Below are 18,658 nucleotides of genomic sequence, written 5' to 3'. Positions count from 1 at the left end.
CACTTAAGGAAGAATGATGGCGATGAAGAGGAAGAAGAGAACGATGAAGGATGATTTGAGGAAGAAGGCGGCGAAGGAGGAGGTGATGCCGTCCACGTCCCGGCCACCCTGCCGTCGGGTCCTCTCCGCGGCCTTACCTGGGGCTGCGCCAAGTCACCTCCGCTGCTCCCCGCGTGACCAGAATTTCAAGTATCCGACAAACTGAGGCGGTAGTGAGACTGCATATCTCTACTCCCTTTCTCCTCTTCCTCTCTTTCTCCTCCTCCTCCTCCTCCTCCTCCTCGTTGTCGTCGCCATTCCTGCCTCCAGCCACAATGCCTCTTTTGCTCTTCCGTCTCACTTACTTTTCATGCCTCCTTTCATCCTCGTCTTTTCCTTCCCCGCTCCCCCCGTCTAGTAGTGTGTGTGTGTGTGTGTGTGTGTGTGTGAGAGAGAGAGAGAGAGAGAGAGAGAGAGAGAGAGAGAGAGAGAGAGAGAGAGAGAGAGAGAGAGAGACGCATTTCGTATATCTTTATCAAAGTATCGATCTTTATTTGTTCCCTCCTTTCATTCCGTCCTCCCTTCCTTCTTTCCTCCATCTCCCCTTTTTTTTCCTTTTTCTCCTTTTTCGTCCACATTTTCCTTCCTTCATCCCTGCCATTGTATTACCCTCGCCCTTCCCTTAATGCCCTCGGCTGCAGCAAGGGACGGCTGGGCGGGCCATGGCTAAACGGCAAGCAGAAGAACTTATGACGAACGGCTACACATCGCTTGGGGGTTGACAGTGTCGTGGGCAGCGGCGACAACCTTTCCCTCGGCGGGCTTCGGGGCGGTGCCTTTCCTCAGTCCGGGGAAGACGTTGCTTGAGCTCTTTTTGCCGGTGGGCGTGCCCGGTAGCTTGCAGGAGCGACCCTCGGCAGCCCGGCGTGAGAAAGGGCAGTAAGGAAACGCTTCTTTACTCGCACGATTGTAAGTAATTTACTCCGCGTTCTTCCCGGGAGGAGAAACCGGTTCCGTTTCATTCAGCCGTATTAACTCGACATGACGCGGCTGGATCGGATGATTATCAGGTCAGGGAGAAGATAGTGGGTGTGCCATAACTGACGGGGCGGGGCGGGGCGGGCAACCGGCGGCCCGACGCGGCGCGATTAACATTCAGTGTTGTTCCTTCACCTCCAGTGCCACATGATGCGACTGAATAAGAATGATTCGTTCCATTACGGGGCGGGGAATAGTTGCTCGTCCGACCCTAAACCTCTGTGAGTTATGCTCGGCTTAATTAAGAGTTGCGCCTTGCGTATAGAGCGGCGGGCACTGATTGGCGGACCGAGGACATCGGCCCCGCCGGGCGTGTGTGCGGGCGTGGGAAGCCGAACCTTGTAGGCGATGGGGAATGGGCAGTGTGGGCCAGGACGGGGCCGGGTCACTGCCACATGGGGCCGAGAGATGAGTGGTATGAGTGTGGAGGGCAGGTAAGGAATGGGCAGCATGGACGGGTCGGACAGGGGCCGGCCGGTGCGGCTGCTTAAGAATCTTCGGTGGGCACTGGACTAATGGGGTATAAGGGAGGCCCAGGAGGGCGGCGGGCCGTGGAGGGTCGCCGGGGGCAGGTGGCGGGGCACGTGCAACACCCCCACCCGGACCCCCATCATAGTGCGGGAAGTCGTCTGGAAAATAACAGAACTGAAGGTAGATGTTGCGTGGCGACGTGTTTCTTGCATATTCATGAAGGCTTACAACAAGGCTCTCCATTCTGCGAGCCGTGTAGAGGCAAGGGGATGGGCCTTTAGCGCTGGTTAGCACACCACTTGCTCACCCACTTTCCCATTTCCTGGCAGTCACCGCTAGGCTGATGCGCCGCGGGCCGGGACAGATCGCTGCACACCGACACTTTGTATGAAATCTAGCACAATAGTAGCGGTCTTGTGTGTCTGTGTGTCTGTCTGTCTGTCTATCTGTCTCCCGCCGTATTCGATCCGTTACTGCTGGTGCGGAAACCGAGGAGACAGGAAAAGGGGGATAAAGGAAACCCCCGGAGAGCTGAGACGAAGACAGTCACCTTGCCGCGTCGGGCGCTGCGGGATCCGTGGCGGGAGGACGGCTGCGAAACTTTAAACTGTATCGTGTCGCAAAAAAAAAGGTCTTAAAGGGCTGCTCCAAAGGGTAGCGAGCATTGTGAGGAGGCCACGTCGGGTGAACAGGTAGCGAGGGAGGCAAGGGGTGCCCCACAAAAAGGGTTCGCCCAAAGGAAGAGGAGCACGGGAAGAGAGGAAGCGGGTCGGAAGGGGTGGCGGCGGCTGGGTTGATATGGTAATGTCGGGCGCCAGGTTTAAATGGGTGCCCCAACGGTCGTGTGCTTGAAGCCATTGAGGGAGGCAGCCCTACCACTCCGACCATTGTGCCGCGCCCCGACGCTACAAATGGCCCGGCCACCGCCACCGTCTCCTCTCTGGATTAAGGATCGAGGTGGAGGGGCGGGGTGGTGCATGGGGTGTGCGCTGCGTCCCGGCCCGGCGTCTCCTGCATGGGTCGGTATTCTCAGACGCTTCCACCTCATTCGTCAACTGTTTCCAAAGGCCGAAACTGAGATTAATCGGATTTCAGTGAGTGTTTGTTCACGTTCATTATACAGCAGAAGGGTCAAATTACCACCAGAGTCATAAAAGTACCTCTGCAAATGCCCAAAACTCCTATGATACCCTTGTTGAATGTGTGTGCTTGGGAGCCGAAATGTTTAAGAATATGGTCCCAAGCTGGACTGCCGCCGCGCTGCACTCACCGTCAAGGGTAGGTAGCGAGTCGTCCTCACCCTCGCACAACGCCGCCCTGCATCCGGTGACTCAGGTGGAGATGCGTCTTGCTGAACCATATAATTTGCAACTCCTGACTCCCTCCCCGCCCCCCCACGATCCACGCCCCACTGTAAAAAGTTTCATTTCCATATCGTAAACTGCCGCCAGTCAGCGTGACAAATGGTGTAGGTTATAACAGGGGCGGGACGGGGCCAGGATCGGGAATGTAATGAGTCACGGGGCCAAAAATGGGTGCTGTGTGACTCACGGGGGGGCAGGAATGGGGATGCAATGAGTCACGGAGACTAAAACGATGGTGGAATGAATCATGGGGGCTAGATGGGGGAGTCACTGAGGCGCTGAAGGAGGTGTATAGTGAGTCACGGGTGGGCAAGAGCGGCGATGGAATGAGTCACAGTGCAAGAGAAAGGAGATTACAGAAACCAGGCAGCGAAGTGAGTCACAGAAGTCAGTGAAGAGGACAGAAGCGAGTCATGAGTCAGTGACGTTTCATTTTAGCTAGAACACTGCGGCGACTTGCGTGGTTGGTTAACTGTCGAGTATGCTAATTGTGAGGCTGTCCCGAGTGGTGTGGAAGACTCCTCACGTAAGCCCTGTGGGTGACTCAGCCGTCCGTAACTCACTCTGAAGCTGCTTATTGTTATAGGCGCATCATACTTATCTCTCTATTGCCTCTGAAAGCAAACCAACAAACCAGCATCAAATGGCCTAGCAGCTTGTTAACGAGGTATTGACGCGTAGAAATCGAGTGGAGTAAAAAAAAAAAAAAAAAAAAAAAAAACTAGAACTGAAATTGACGATAGTTATGAGCAAGGCAACTAAATAGAGGAACCAGTACGTGTGTATGAATTAGTAATGGCTGAAAGGATGCCACAAGGACGGGTGGTCACTGGAGAGAGAGAAAGAGAGGGAGAGAGAGAGGAGAGGCTTTTAGTTGGCGTGGGTGGAGGCGAGGGTGTTGATTGGTAAAGGAGTTGCTCCAGGCGGGGGGAGGGGGGGAGTGAAGGTGCAGTCACGGTATCGGCACTGGTTAAGGAGGGCCACCACCACCATATTCCTCCCCCACCGCCATCATTGTCACAGAGAGGGGCGGGGGTGGGGCAGGCAGGTAGAGGGTCGTCAGCACCTACTTTGGGTCGGGGTCTGGTCGGCGCCGCCATCAGGGGACCATTGGCCGGGGTCGTTAAGGGGAATTATTGTAATGTAGCGCAGGTTGGGCGGTGTAATAAGAGCGCTGTTGCAAGGCCCTGAGTGCCGACCACCACATTTCGGGCAGTAAGTGGCGCCGCGGCTCCCCCTGTGCACTTATTTACCTGTGTCGGGATGTGCCGCGGCCGCCGTTCCTTCCTTCCCAGCGCCGCCTCGCCTCACCGTGACTCCCCTCCGGCTCTTCGTCCTGGGTACCGGGCCGCGAGTGACGCCTGGTTGTTGTTGGTGTCACTTGTTGGGGCGTTGTGACCCTCGTGTGCATGGGGCAAGATGTGGCGGGTGAAGTCAGTGCTTAGTAAATGGTCATGTCATGTTTGAGGTCCCTGTGCCATGTGTGTGTGTGTGTGTGTGTGTGTGTGTGTGTGTGTTATCTGTCGTGTTACTTGGCGAATAGGTGAGAAAGAACAATTAAGAACATTTTTTTCAGTGCCCATAACAGCCCTGAAAGTAGTATGAGTGCCATGATTTATAACATATTCCTCACCCCATCCTGTTTCTTTTGTTTATATATATATATATACCTCAACAACGTGTACTGGACTGAAGAGAAGGCTATCAAAACAAGGGACAAAGGAGCACCACTACATAACAACAGTAACAGCAGTAGCAGGATGTCGTTGTCGTCGTTGTCAGTTTCATTGTTGCGAGATGTTAGTGTTGTTTGGGGGCCTGTCCATCCGTCCCTTGCTCTGCCTCCTCGGAATCACCATCGCCCCTCCACGCCACGCTTCTGCCCTTCATCCCTCGGCGCCGCGGACTCACCACTCACTGACGAAGGCAATTTCCTTGGCGTGTTGTAGGGACATGATGACCAGCTGCACCCCGGCCTTCACGCGGCTTCGAACTGTCCAAACTCACTGGCCTGGCCGAAGGGAGCATCTGCGAGGGACAGTAGTGTGATCATATAGGCTCAAGGCGCGAGAATTTAGAGCCAAGGATCGCTATAGTACAACTGAGAGCCAGTACCCAGATGGTGATTAGCGTGCTGGGTTTAGTACTAAAACCAAGAACACGTGTCAGATAATTCAGAATGGCGTTGACTAATCCTAAAGAAGAAGAAAAAGACGATAGAAAGAAGGATAAGAAGGAGAAATATAAAACACGAAAACTGCAAGAAAAAGAAAGGAAGGAGGATGAACTGATAGAAGGAAAGAAGGCGGAAAGAAAGATGAACTAGAGGGAACAGGAGAGACGGAGGCTGCTGAAGAAGAAGAAGAAGGAGAAGGAGGAGGTGGAAAGAGAATGAACTGACAAAAAACTACAAAAAACGAAGGTTGCAAGAAAAAGAAGAAAAGGGGGAAGAAGGTGGAAAGAAGAATAAACAGGGAGGAACATAAATAGACGAAGGCGGCAGAAAGTAGAAAAAAGGAAGAAGAGGAATAGAAGGAGGAACAGGGGATGACCATAAGAGACTGAGGCTGAAGGGCATGGAGAACAAAGCCGTATAAGACCGTATGAGGAACGCCCGTATAAGGAATAAATATAATGGTTATGCGGAGAGTGAAAGTACGTAGACGAGAGATTACGGACTGACCACGTGGTTGAAGGGACAAGGGAGGGACTCGAAGGGATGAAGGGAAGCGAGAAATTGAAGACCAGAGAGAGAGAGAGAGAGAGAGAGAGAGATCGTATTAGCACCCTTCATATCGTACGTAAACTATATTATCACACACTGCCTCCTCTCAGGCCTTGATGTACGTGGCGTTGCTTGTTATTTACGGTGTTCTTGAGGTGGTGGCACTGGCGGTTCTCATCTTCTGTAGCACAAAGATTGAAGGAGGAGGAGAAGAACAAGAAAAAGCAAGGAGGAGGAGGAGGAGAACAAGAACAAGGAGGAGGAGTAACAGAAGAACAAAAAACAAGGAGAAGAAGAGCAAGAAGAAGAAGATGATGAACAAGAAGAAGAAAAGAAGTACAAGAAGAAAAAGGAGGGGGAGGAAGAAGAGCAGGTGGACGAGGAAGAGAACAACAACAAAAAAAAAAGGAGGAGGAGGAGGTGAACAAAAACAAGAACACAAAGAACAACAAGAACGAGAAAACAAAGAACAAGAGCAAGAGCTACAAGAATAAGAAGAAGAAAAAGAAAGGGAAGGAGGCAGAGGAGAAGAAGGAGTAGGAGGCATCGTAGGATTTTTGTATGCAGCAGTAGTCCCTCCCTCCTTGAGTAGTTCCTGCCTTGGTTCCTGCGGCCTCGGGAACACGTTCGGAGCGCGCCTCGCCCTGCGCCTCCAGCCACCCGCCGAGATAACCTTTTTGCCGCCGCCTTCCAGACAAAATTTCTCAGAATTGGGAATTGAATACTTTTTACGCGGCTCCTTATGATGAAACCACATTCCGGCGAGACGCGAACTGAGCAGCCATCCGCGGCGCCTACACCGTCCCCGGGCGAGAGAGAGAGAGAGAGAGAGAGAGAGAGAGAGAGAGAGAGAGAGAGAGAGAGAGAGAGAGAGAGAGACCTACAACATACATAATCTCTAACATGTGTCGCTTATGATTATCTAACTTAATGCAGAGAGAGAGAGAGAGAGAGAGAGAGAGAGAGAGAGAGAGAGAGAGAGAGAGAGAGAGAGAGAGAGAGAGAGACAGACAGACAGACAGACAGACAGACAGACAGACAGACAGACAGACAGACAGACAGACAGACAGACAGACAGACAGAGAGAGAGAGAGAGAGAGAGAGAGAGAGAGAGAGAGAGAGAGAGAGAGATCACCAAATTCAATCCTAATTCAACCTATTGACATGTCCAAAGTCTTGCTCATCTATCAAATGCATTGTGCCTTCCTTACACACACTCACATAATACTCCTACAACAAGCGGAGGTCGGCCGGGCAAAGGCAGGGAGGGAAGGGGGTATAACCTACGTCTGTGCGTCCGCCGTCTTAATGGGACTATCAGACAGTCTAGAGCCTAAGGTCAATCAGGGTTTTGTACAAGTCTGGGAAATTCTGAAAGCCTCGAGATCCTCAGCGCCAGACTCGCCCTGTATCCAACCACCGCTTAACCGCCGCAGCACCGCCCACGCGAGACGAGAAGACTTGAGTGGCCCAGAAATGCGTGGCGGAGCGCTAAGTCAGAGGCATCAGGGAAGGCTGGAAGGAAGACTGGGAAGAAAAAACACACAAATTGAAACAGATATTAATAACTTGATGGTCGCCGAAGGAAAGAGGAAGTTAGGAGTTTTAAGATAATTACACGGGGACCAAAAGAGGCAAATAGGAAGGCAGTAGGTAAAGAAGAGGAGCAAATAGGAGATAAATTACTGAGAGAAAGACAGAATGATTGAAAAAAAGAACAAGCTGAAACAGGTATAGGTAATAAGATTCAGGCAGAGGTAAAAGAAGTTACGAGTTTAAGATAATTATTACACGGAGCCCAAAAGAGTTTAAGAGGAAGGCAGTAGGTAGGTAGAGAAGAAAAGCAAATAATAGATAAATTGTTGAAAGAAAGTCACGAAGATACAAGTAGACAAAGTAAAGTGAGTGGAAAGAAGGAGAATAATACGAACTGACAGGCAAATAAGCGGATGATTAAAGAAAAACAGGAAGCCAAAAGTTGAAAGAAAACGAAACCAAGATGCAAGCAGAGGATAGGCAAGACAGTAAGACAATGATAGTTAATGAAAATACTACGTGCGAACAAACACACGGACAAACAAATAAGATGATGACTAAACAAAAAGAAACTAAAAAAACGGAAAAAAATTGTTGGAAGAAAAGACACGAAGATACAAATATATGATCAGTCAGGGGAATGGAACAGTAATACTAGTGAAGAAAAATGACACTTGCAAACAAATAAGAGAATGACCAAGGAAAAAGGAAACGTAAACAGGAAGCCATGAGGTGAAAAGAAGAAAAACGACAAGAAGACAAAAAAAAAACAGGTGCATGGAAAGAAAATAATAGAAGGAAAACAAAACGAACAAAAAGACAAGCAAAGAAGACGACGACGGAGGAAAAAGAAACACAAAAAAAGGAAAGCCAAGAGTTGAAAAAGACGAAAAAAAAACACGAAGACAAAACATAAATCAGTGGAATGAAAAAAGAAAATATTAGCCAAGGAAAACATGACTCAGGAAACATACACTCAAACAGGAAGCCAAATATTGAAAAAGAAAAACAAAACGAAGGTACAAACAGATAATAAGTCAAGGAAATATAAAGAAAACAATAACTGAGCAAAACATGACTCGGCAAACACACACTAAAACAGGAAGCAAACAGTTGAAAAAGAAAACGAGAAAACAGCAATACCACCAAGTAAGGGGATAACAAGTGGCGGATGTATCAAGCAAACGCGAAGTGAGGGAGCCAGCCAGTCAGTCAGTCGTTAGTGAGGGCGCGGCGGCGAGGTGCGGAACGTGCGGTAATCAAGGTGAGGAGGAGCGGCCGGGAAGAGCTCAGGTTATGATGGCATGGACACAGGGTAGGAGGACCGCTGCACACGCATTAGGGTCTCGTTCTGATGTTAGTAGCTGAGCGTCCAACCGGCTGACTGACCAGTTGGCTGAGGGGCTGCCCGGCGGGGGAGTGGGGTATAAGTAGGCAGGTGGGTGGGTGGGTGGATGGGTGAGGGCGTGGAAGCAGAGAGGTGGATCGTAGAGCAGGTTTTCCGAGGGTGGCGTCTTGTTCACGGTGCTACTCGCTCGCTCGCTAGACATCCCCGAGCGACGCCTCTAGTGCCAGCCAACAACACACACACACACACACACACACACACACACACACACACACACACACCGTTCGTTCGTTAGTCAGCGTGTGGGTGTCTGTTGTATAGCGTCGGAACGTGCGAAACGAATTGCGGCGAAGGCACTGGGTTTAATGACGAGAGAGAGAGAGAGAGAGAGAGAGAGAGAGAGAGAGAGAGAGAGAGAGAGAGAGAGAGAACAGTATCGTGACGCAGCAGTGGTTAGGAGACAAAGAATAGTGTTGGTAGTGTTACCTGGTCACTGTGATTTAAGGGAGCAGGCAGGGCAGAGCAAGGTAGGGCAGGGAAGGGCAGGACAGGGCATGGCAGAGGAGTAGAGGATAAAAAGTCCCAAAAACTGCTGCTCCCCAAGATGGATAATGATAGAGAATGCCACAAAAGATTACGTGTTCAGTTCAGAGAGTGTCAGTCAGTCCGGAATGGGTTGCATGAATGGAGTTAATATGAGGTGGTTACTGGATGCTTCGCTCACCAACCACCACCACCACCACCACATCCACGTTACTTAACCTAGTCTTTCTTCATTGTATCCATAATCAAAGTGTTAGCTCTGGATGTGTTATATGAATGAATTTAAGAAGTGTTTACAGGATGCTGCCTCGCCCACCACCACCACCACTTCCATCACCACCACCACCACACCCACGTTACCTAACCTACTCTTTCTTCATTCATTCCATAATCCAATTGTTTTCCCTTTCCTTCCTTACCTCGTTTATCTTCCTCCCTCCCTTCTACCCTTAATCCTCCTCATTCCTTTTTTTTTTTCCTTTCCGTATCTCCTTTACATACCTTTTCTTCTCTTCCCTTTTATCCGCGGTGTCCTCCTTTCTCCTTCATTCTTTAACTCTTTACTGCTTACTCTACTTTTCTTTCTCCCATTCATTCATTATAAAGTGTAAGTGTTAGTCAGTTCTGGATGTGTTGTATGAATGGAGTTAAGAGGTTATCGGGTCCTTCTCTCCCACCACCACCACCACCGCATCCAATCAACTCTACTTAACCCAGTCATTGTTTATTCATCTTATTCATTAGGACGTTAAGATGCTGGCCATGGATACCACAAAGGGGATCAAGAAGTGAATATCTGAGCGGAGAATGAATAGTATCGGATCTCCCTCTCATTAACACCACCACCACCATCGCTTCCACCACCACCGCCGCCGCCACCGTGCCCTACTTAACCCGGCCGGTCGCTGTTCATTCATTCCATCATTAACATTCTGGCCATCATCGCCGCCCCAGGTCGTAGCATACTCGTTCCCCTCCCTTCAGAGCTCCACCAGGGCGAGGCTAACGCTCCCACTGCCTTACCAGCATCACGTTGCCCTACTGAACCTGGCTACCCTTCGTTCATTGAGTCATTTAATCTGCAACAACAACAACAACTACAGCAACAACAGCAGCAATATCACCTCTGAAATAGCACAGTATCCACTCCCTTCCCTTTCTCTCACATCTTAACCACAGCAAGGCTCGTTCTCCCACTTACCAACGCCCTTTTGGCTTATCCAACTGAACCTATTGCTACCCTTCGTTCATTGAGTCATTTAAACAACAACAGCATCATCCCTTGAGGTAGCACAGCGTTCAGATCTCATACCACAACAAGGCTTATTCTTTAACCTACAAGCGCCTTTTTGCCCTATACCGAACCTTACCTTTGTTCATTATATATTTCATTTGAACTCCAATAACAACAGCAGCAGCAACAGCATCATGCCCTAAGGTAGCACAGCATCCATTCCTCTCCTTTCCCTTCCTATCAATTTGTAACCAGCGAGCCACCCAGCGCCCTGTTGCCCACCCTAACCTAACCTAGTCATCGCTCATTCATTCCATCGTTAAGCCCGCGGCCAACACTAATATCACCCCCTGAGGTACCGAAGAGCACTCGCTCTCTTCCCTTCACCTCTCCGCTACACTGAGGTTGGTATTCTTCGACTCTTCCACCTCTCACATCAACTATTTTCAAAGGCCAAAAAATTAGATCAATCGGGTTCTCGTGCGTGTTTTATTTTTTAGGTTCATGGTACAGAAGGAGAGTCAAACTACCACCAGGGTCAGTAAACTACCCCTGGAAATGCCTGGGCGCCGAAATGTTTAATAAGAATACGGCCATCATGCTCCCCGCTCCCCTTATACCCTCCGCCCCTAGGCTCACTCGCGGCCGTTGCTCTTCTCAAGGAAAATACACATGATTGGTACCTTTCCTGCGGTGCTCCAGGCGTTGCGATCAAGTTGACTCCCCCCCTGACTGATGTACTTGCTGCGGGGCGGGGCGAGGCAGGGCTGGGGGCAGGGGGCATGGGAAAAGGACTGGGGTGTGAGAGGGAGAGGATGAGGAAGGGGGAAGGGGAAGCAGTTGCATGTGGAAAGTAGCAAACAGCCCCAGGGAAGGAAGGTCACAGGTTGCATTCAGTGTGGTTTTAGTTGTTGACTTGCAGGGGAGCGAGTGAGTGAGTGAGTGCATGGCCAGCCCCCGCCGCCTCCTCTCTGATCATTGCAAGGGAGTAAATAGATAGATGTGGAGCTGAGTGCATATACACGTACACGAAGGAAGGAAGGAAGGAAGGAAGGAAGGAAGCAGCGTAACAAAACAAAACAAAATAAAAACGAAAGGACAAAAGTGAAAGCAACAGAAGAAAAATAGAAAAGAGAAAGAAAGAAAGCAAAGCAAAGGAAAGGAGCGATCAAGCAAGCAAGCAAGCGAGTTCGATAAGCGAGTCGTCCACACACACCCCCCACACCCCACCCTCCCCCGACCCGGCGCGGCGTGAGGCAGTCCGCGGCGTGTTGTTATCCATAGAAAGTAAGTTGGCGGACAGGTTGTTGCGGATGACCGGGATTCCAGCGGACGGCCCCTCCCCCTCCCCCCTCCCTTTCTTCCTCTGACTACTACCCCTCCCCCTCTCCCCTCCTCTCTCCTCCTTCTCCCTCCTTTCTTTTCTCCTTCCCCTCCCCCTCCCTTCTCACCTCTCTCTCCTTCTTCCTTTAATTTATCTTCTCTTCTCTTCCTCTTCCTGCCCTTCTTCCTTTCTCTTCCTCCTCTTCTTACTCCTCATCTTCCTTTCTTCCCCTGTTTCTTTATATTCCTTCTCTTCTTTCCTCTCTCTCTCTCTCTCTCTCTCTCTCTCGCTCTCTCTCTCTCTCTCTCTCTCTCTCTCTCTCTCTCTCTCTCTCTCTCTCTCTCTCTCTCTCTCTCTCTTTTCTTTCACTTATGTTATTTACCGAACTATACCTTTCCTCTCTTCTTCCTTCCTCCTCCTCCTCCTCCTCCTCCTCCTCCTCCTCCTCCTCCTCTACTTTACTCTCCATCCCTTCTTACCTTTCTCTTCCTTTCTCCAGTCCTCCCTCTACCTCCTCCTCCTCCCTTTCCTTTCACCTTAGCTACCTACCTATACCAAGTTACCTTCCTTCTCCTCCTCCTCCTCCTCCTCCTCCTCCTCCTCCTCGTCCTCCTCCTCCTCCTCCTAGTCCCTCTTTTCCTCCTATCACAGGGCGTGTTCTACAGCCTCTACTACAAACCTGCGCCCTTTCCTTCTCCTCCTCCTCCTCCTCCTCCTCCTCGTGCCTATCCACAGTGCGAATCAAGAGTATGTAGGCCACGTAGGGCGGGGCTTCTTAGTAGTAGCTGTAGTAGTAGTAGTAGTAGGGGTGGTGGTAATGATGGTGGTGATGGTAGTAGTAGTAGTAGTTGTAGTTGAAGTGCTTGGTGTGGTGTTGCTGTCAGTTCAATAGCTAAAGAGACAGAGGAGTAGATGACTGGAAGCAGAAGGAGGAGGAGGAGGAGGAAGAGGAAGAAGATAAGACAAGGGAAGGGGCTGAGGGAGGGAGGGAGGGAAGGACAACACAACACAGGATAGGACAGCACACAACACAGCACCGCCTCAGAGCAAGTTTGTGCCGCTTGGTGTAGAAGGGTCGGAAGGCGGTGCTGTGTGGTGCGTTCACTCCATCCTCCTTCGCCTCCTCTACCTCGCCTAAGCCTCGCCCCGCCTCGCCCTCCGCCGCCCAGCTGTTCCTTGCACCTCGCCCCTCGCCGCGCATCAGCACACACTAATTCGCCGTAATTCGTCTCCCATCTTCTCAATTTCATTTTTCTTCCCCGTCATGCACTCCTTCTTCGTCTTCCTTCCTTACTTCCTTCTTCCTTTCTCCGTCCCTGCCTTTCGTTCAGCCCCAGTCTCTTCTATGTCAGTTATCCTGTCTATGTCAAGTGCTAGTTTTTAGGGTCGGTCTACCATCCTTCCTTCCCTCCCTCCTTCCTTTCTTTCGTTTTTACAGTCTGATCTCTATATAATTTTTTCTGCCTATATTAATTAAGTGCTAGTTCTAGGAGGCTGTCTGTACATATACGTATAAGAGTCAAGACAGTAATTGTAAGTTAAGAGAATCGAGATTATTTTATGGGTATGTTAAGGCTTATATATCAAGACGCTTTCCTTCCTTCCTTCCTTCCTTCCTTCCTTCCTTCCTTCCTTCCTTCCTTCCTTTCTCTCGTTCATCCAGTCTGCTCTCTATATCAATTCTGCCTACCTCAAATGCCTGTTTTATTGAGGGTTTGTCTCCCCGCCCATACGTTAGAGTCAAGACACATTAGTTAAAGACCGAGATCGTCTATGGGATTCTAAAGCATGCACCATATTCTTAAACATTTCGCCGCCCAAGCACACGCACATATTTGACACGGTTTTCGTATGAGTTTTGGGCATTTCCAGGGGTGGTTTAATGACCCTGGCGGTAGTTCGACCCTTCCTCTGTACCATGAACCCTAAAACAACACTCATGAGAACCCGACTGGTCTCTTTTTTTGGCCTTTGGAAATAGTTGATGTGAGAAGCGGAAGCGTCTGAGAATACCAACCAAAGGGTCCTGTGATACCAAGACGCCTTCCTTCCCTGCTCGCCCTCCTCCGCGGCACTCTCTGTATTAATTAGTCTCCCCGCATCACGGTGTAGGTAGGCAGCATTGCGGCGCACCACCACACCTCTACATGCCTAAGAGAGGAAGGTGGGCTTGGAAGTGCTTCTGAAATTACGAGGTCTAGACTTTTTTTTGTATATATGTTTTTAGACCACTAGAGAAACACAGCAGCTGTTCATCATTCTAGTTAACCTAAGAGATGCTATAATTATTTTTTTTCAATATATTATTACGAGAGTGCTGACTTTTTTCTTGAATATATTAAGGCTTCTAGAAACACTCACAACAGTTGGCTTTCTTGTTGATTAACCTGCCCATGGGAAGATATAATTCATTCCTGTTTCCATATATTATTACGGAAATGTGGACTTTATTCTTGAATTTATTAATTAAATCCTCTAGAAACACACACAACAGTTGTCTTCCTTGTTAGTTAACCCATCAAAGAGACGCTGTAAATTTTATTTTTTTTCAATATATTATTATGAGAATGTGGATATTTTTTTTGGAATGTATATTAAGACCCATACCTCTACCTGTACATTAATAATACGCAGCAGCTGTCCGTCTTGTTCGATAACCTGCCTAACTAAGAGACGCTATGATTCGTTCTTCAGTATTTAAGGTTCCAATAAGCGGTCCAATGTTACCTTTTCATACCTCTCCTCTCCTGCTCTAAACCCATTCATCAGGCAAGCATTACAGTGGTCATGTTGCTTGTTCTTCTCTATATCACCCTCCTGTCAGCTCAGCAGCCATCAGTCTATAGTTCTACCTTTTTATACGTCTCCTCTCCTTGCTCTAAGCCATTCATCAGGCAAGCATTACAGTGATCATTGTGCTTATTCTTCTCTATATCACCCTCCTGTCCGCTCAGCAGCCATCAGTCTATAGTTCTTCCTTTTTATACCTCTCCTCTCCTTGCTCTAAGCCATTCATCAGGCAGGCAGTCTAGTGGTCGTGGTCGTCATGCCTCGCCGCGGTGGTGTGTTCCGGAGACGCCCGGCCGCGCGGTGTCCAAACTCTCCCCTTGGGCTCATTAATCACCCGTCCCCGTCCCTTCCTGTGTTTTATCGCGGGTACAAGTTTGTCCTCGTGTACATGAAGACGCCGAGAAGCCCTCCTCCAAGACCCTTGCATTTCTCTCGGCTTTTCCTGCTTCGCTCGGTTAATAAATAAGTAGTAGTAGTAGTAATAGTAGTAGTGGTGGTGGTAGTAGTAGTAGTAGTAGTAATAGTGGTAGTAGCAGTAGTAGTAGTAGTAGTAGTAGAGAGAGAGAGAGAGAGAGAGAGAGAGAGAGAGAGAGAGACGAGACGAGACGAGACGAGACGAAACACGAGAGACAGAGACAGACAGACAGACAGACAGACAGACAGACTAAACTATCCTAATCTGACCAGAGGAATAAAATAAAAATAAAAAAGCCTAGTCAGAAAAAAAAAAAAACTAAATATATTAATCATTATTTGTGTCTGGCTGAGCGGGATCCAGCGGCGATGACATGCAGCTAAATCCCGTATATAAAATTATTAACTGTGGCGCCCATGTTATGTTTTTTTGGGGGACTGACAGGACTTAGCGAGCCGCGTGAAAACGTTAACACATTATCCGACGAGACTAATATATGCTTTTTTTCTCTCTTATTCCAGGTGAGTGAGTGAGTGAGTGAGCGAGTTGGGGCCATGGAAGATGCGGTGACGCCAGGTAAGATGGTGGTGGTGGTGGTGGTGGTTGGACTGTTCGAAGGAGAGCAATGGGAGGCGTGTCATTGTAGGGAGTGTGGCACTGACCACTGCCATTCTAAGTTCTCCATGCTCTCTCTCTCTCTCTCTCTCTCTCTCTCTCTCTCTCTCTCTCTCTCTCTCTCTCTCTCTCTCTCTCTCTCTCCGTTCCTTCCACCTCCTTCCTTTTATTTACTTCTTCTTTACTCTTTGCCTCTTCTCGTGCAGCTCTCTTTCCCCTTCCCTTCCCTCCCCTACCTTTCCTTTTCCCCTTCTTTCCCTCTCCCGTCCCTCCCCTTCTGTCCCCAATACCAAAGCCAGATTTCAGAACCTGTAGCGGGGCGGGCAGGAAGGAACGGGGGCTTGTTAGCGGCCCGAACGCCCACTTCCCCGTTATCTTAAGCCGTGTCGTGGGCGAGTCGTGGGCGGGAAGGTGACCGTAAGCTGGATGGCGGAGAAATGTTAACCTGCTACTATGCCCCATACCTACACGAGAGGCTTGAGGGCGGGCCTACTACACCAGGGTCCATAGTCTTACGTACCGGGCTCCAATTTCGACTATTTCCCAAGGCCACAGAGAAGATTAACCGGGTTTTCGTGGGTGATTTTTTTCCGCTCGTGGTACATAAAGGGGCTATTACACTGGGCAAATTTTCCGTGGATCTTCAGTCAAACCACGATTTCCGCTGGCGTGGTTCTCATATTTCCGTGGTTTTCTGACGTGTCCAAGATCTTCCACAGCTATGGTAGATTTCACCGAAGGACGACGGTATTACTCACCATCATCAGCAGCAATAACAAGAAACAAATAAGAACCACGCTAGCGGAAATCGTGGCTTGACTGAAGATCCGCGAAAAACTTGCCCAGTGTAATAGCCCCTTTAGTCGCGTAAAAGTATCACCACCAGGATCACATAACAGTCCATGAAAATCCCACCAACTTCAACGAGAGGCTTTTCAAACAGGGGAAACCAACTGAGGGGTCAAGACGTTTAAGAATACGGGCTCTGAAACGATTAGTAAGGGGGACTGCGTGAATATAAGGTGTTGGGACTTCTGAATGCCGAAGAAATGCTAAACTGAACCAACGTAGACTTGTAGCAGTGCGGTGTTTGTACATGAGGGGCTTCCTATCTACACCTCGCCTTCCGCCTAAACCCAGAGCTCAGTGAGGGGTTGTAGTGTTGGGACTGGAAGCTGAACGGCAAAGAAATGCTACTTGATGCCTATGTTTTGTGCGCTTAAACCATCGGAGACGTGTGGTAGCGGTGCGGGGTTACGTCTGAGCCTACCTAACTACCTACACCTCGTCCTCATCCTAGACCCAGAGCTGCGTAAGTGAGAGGGTGCGATAATGACGTGTTAAGAGGAGGAGGAGGAAAAGGAGGAGGAGGAGGAGGAAGAGCTACTGGCTATACGTACCCAACATCCTGAAGCGGCAAGAAGCTCAGTTGGCACGTGGACTAACATGAAGAAGAAGAAGAAGAAGAAGATGAAGAACCAGTTGCAAGGAAGAAAGTAAGAAAGGAAGGAAGGAAGATGGACTGACAAGAAGAAGAAGAACAAGTTGAAGAAAGAAAGGGAGGAGGGAAGGACGTGGACTAAGAAGAAGAAGAAGAAGAAGATGATGATTAAGTAGAAGTAGAAGAAGAACAAGTTGAAGAAAGAAAGAGAGGAAGGACGTGGACTAAGAAGAAGAAGAAGAAGAAGAAGAAGAAGAAGAAGAAGAAGAACCAGTTAAATAAAGAAAGGGAGGAAGAATATAAGAAGCTGGGTTGTGTCGGTCCTGTGGTGGGAGGGAGAGACAGAGAGAGGGAGAGAGGGAGGGCAGGGAAGGTCAAAGGTCAGCGAAAGAGTGCGGGGGGGAGGGGGGTAAGGGGGGGCGGCCGCCGCATGGGGACGGGAGGAAAGTTGAGGGTCAGCAGGTTACTCCCAAAAAGGTCAGTGGAGGCGAGGGTCTTGACCTTATATGAAACGGAAGGTTGAAGTGGCGAAGGTCACCCACCGACTTCAAGGGGAGGGTCCAAGGCTACTGTACGTGGGGAGGGGAGGGAAGGGAAGGGGAGGGGAAGAAGAGGGGAAGATGCCACCTAATAGAAGACAAAAGTGAAGGGGGAAGGGAAGGGGAGGGGAAGAAGAGGGGAAGATGCCACCTAACAAGACAAAAGTGAAGGGGGAAGGGAAGGGGAGGGGATGGAAGGGAAAAGAAGGGAAGGGCACGATAATATTAAGGGAAGGGAAGGGAAGAGGACTGAAAGAGGAGAGGAGGAGGAAATACATGGAGAGGAAGAGAAAAGAGAAAAAGAAGGAAAGGGGTAGAACACGAGATGATGAAGGGAAGGGTAGGAAAGGAAGGATGAGGGAAAGAGAAAAGGATGAAGGAATGAAGGAAGAGGAACAGGGGAAGGAGAGAAGGGGAGGGATAGGACACGTGATGATAAAGGGAAGGAAAGGGAGGCTGAGGGGATGAGAAGAAGAGGACGAGGGGATAAAAAGAGGGAAAGGGAGATAAAGGGAGGGAAAGGGAAGGAGAGAAAGAGGAGAGAACAAGGAAATGAAGGGAGGAGGAGGGAAAGTGCTCTGGGAAAGGGAAGGGAAGTGGAACAGAAGAGAGAGAAAGAAAGGAGGAGGAAGAGGAAGAGAAGAGGAAGTGTGGAGGTCATGGGTGGAGTGTCTCAGCGTGGAGGAGGTGCAGGGGAGGAGGAGGCCAGTGGGTTAAGGTCGAGGTGGAGCAAGCAAGCAAGGTGAGAGAGAGAGAGAGAGAGAGAGAGAGAGAGAGAGAGAGAGAGAGAGAGAGAGAGAGAGAGAGAGAGAGAGAGAGAGAGAGAGAGAGAGAGAGAGAGAGAGAGATGATGATGATGGGGATGATAGTAATGACTCTGACGCTAATGGAAACAGAAAATGCGTCAGCGAAAATCTAATTGCTAAGAGAAAAGACTTTGGGTAATGGAGAGAGAGAGAGAGAGAGAGAGAGAGAGAGAGAGAGAATAACTGATAAACATGATGAATGAGAGGAGGGAGAAGAGAGGAGAGGGAAGAGAGGACGAGGAGGATGAGGAGAGAAAGGAAAGAAGGGGAGGAGATTGAGGGAGAGAGAGTCGGACGAGGGGAGGAAAGTAGAAGGAAGGAAGGGGAAGAAGAGGAGGGAAAGAAGAGGAGTAGGAGGAGAAACAAAGGAAGGGTAGAGACTGAGGGGAAAGGGTTTATAGTAAGGGGGCAAGGACGAGAGAATAGAAGGGGAAAGAAGGGAAGGGGTGAGGTGAAGGGGCAAGGAGAGGGGAAAGAAAAGGAAGAAGGG

The sequence above is a fragment of the Eriocheir sinensis genome, chromosome 10 (genome assembly GCF_024679095.1).
Source record: "Eriocheir sinensis breed Jianghai 21 chromosome 10, ASM2467909v1, whole genome shotgun sequence".
Classification (NCBI taxonomy): Eukaryota; Metazoa; Arthropoda; class Malacostraca; order Decapoda; family Varunidae; genus Eriocheir; species Eriocheir sinensis.
Note: the sequence above shows the minus strand (reverse complement) of the source record.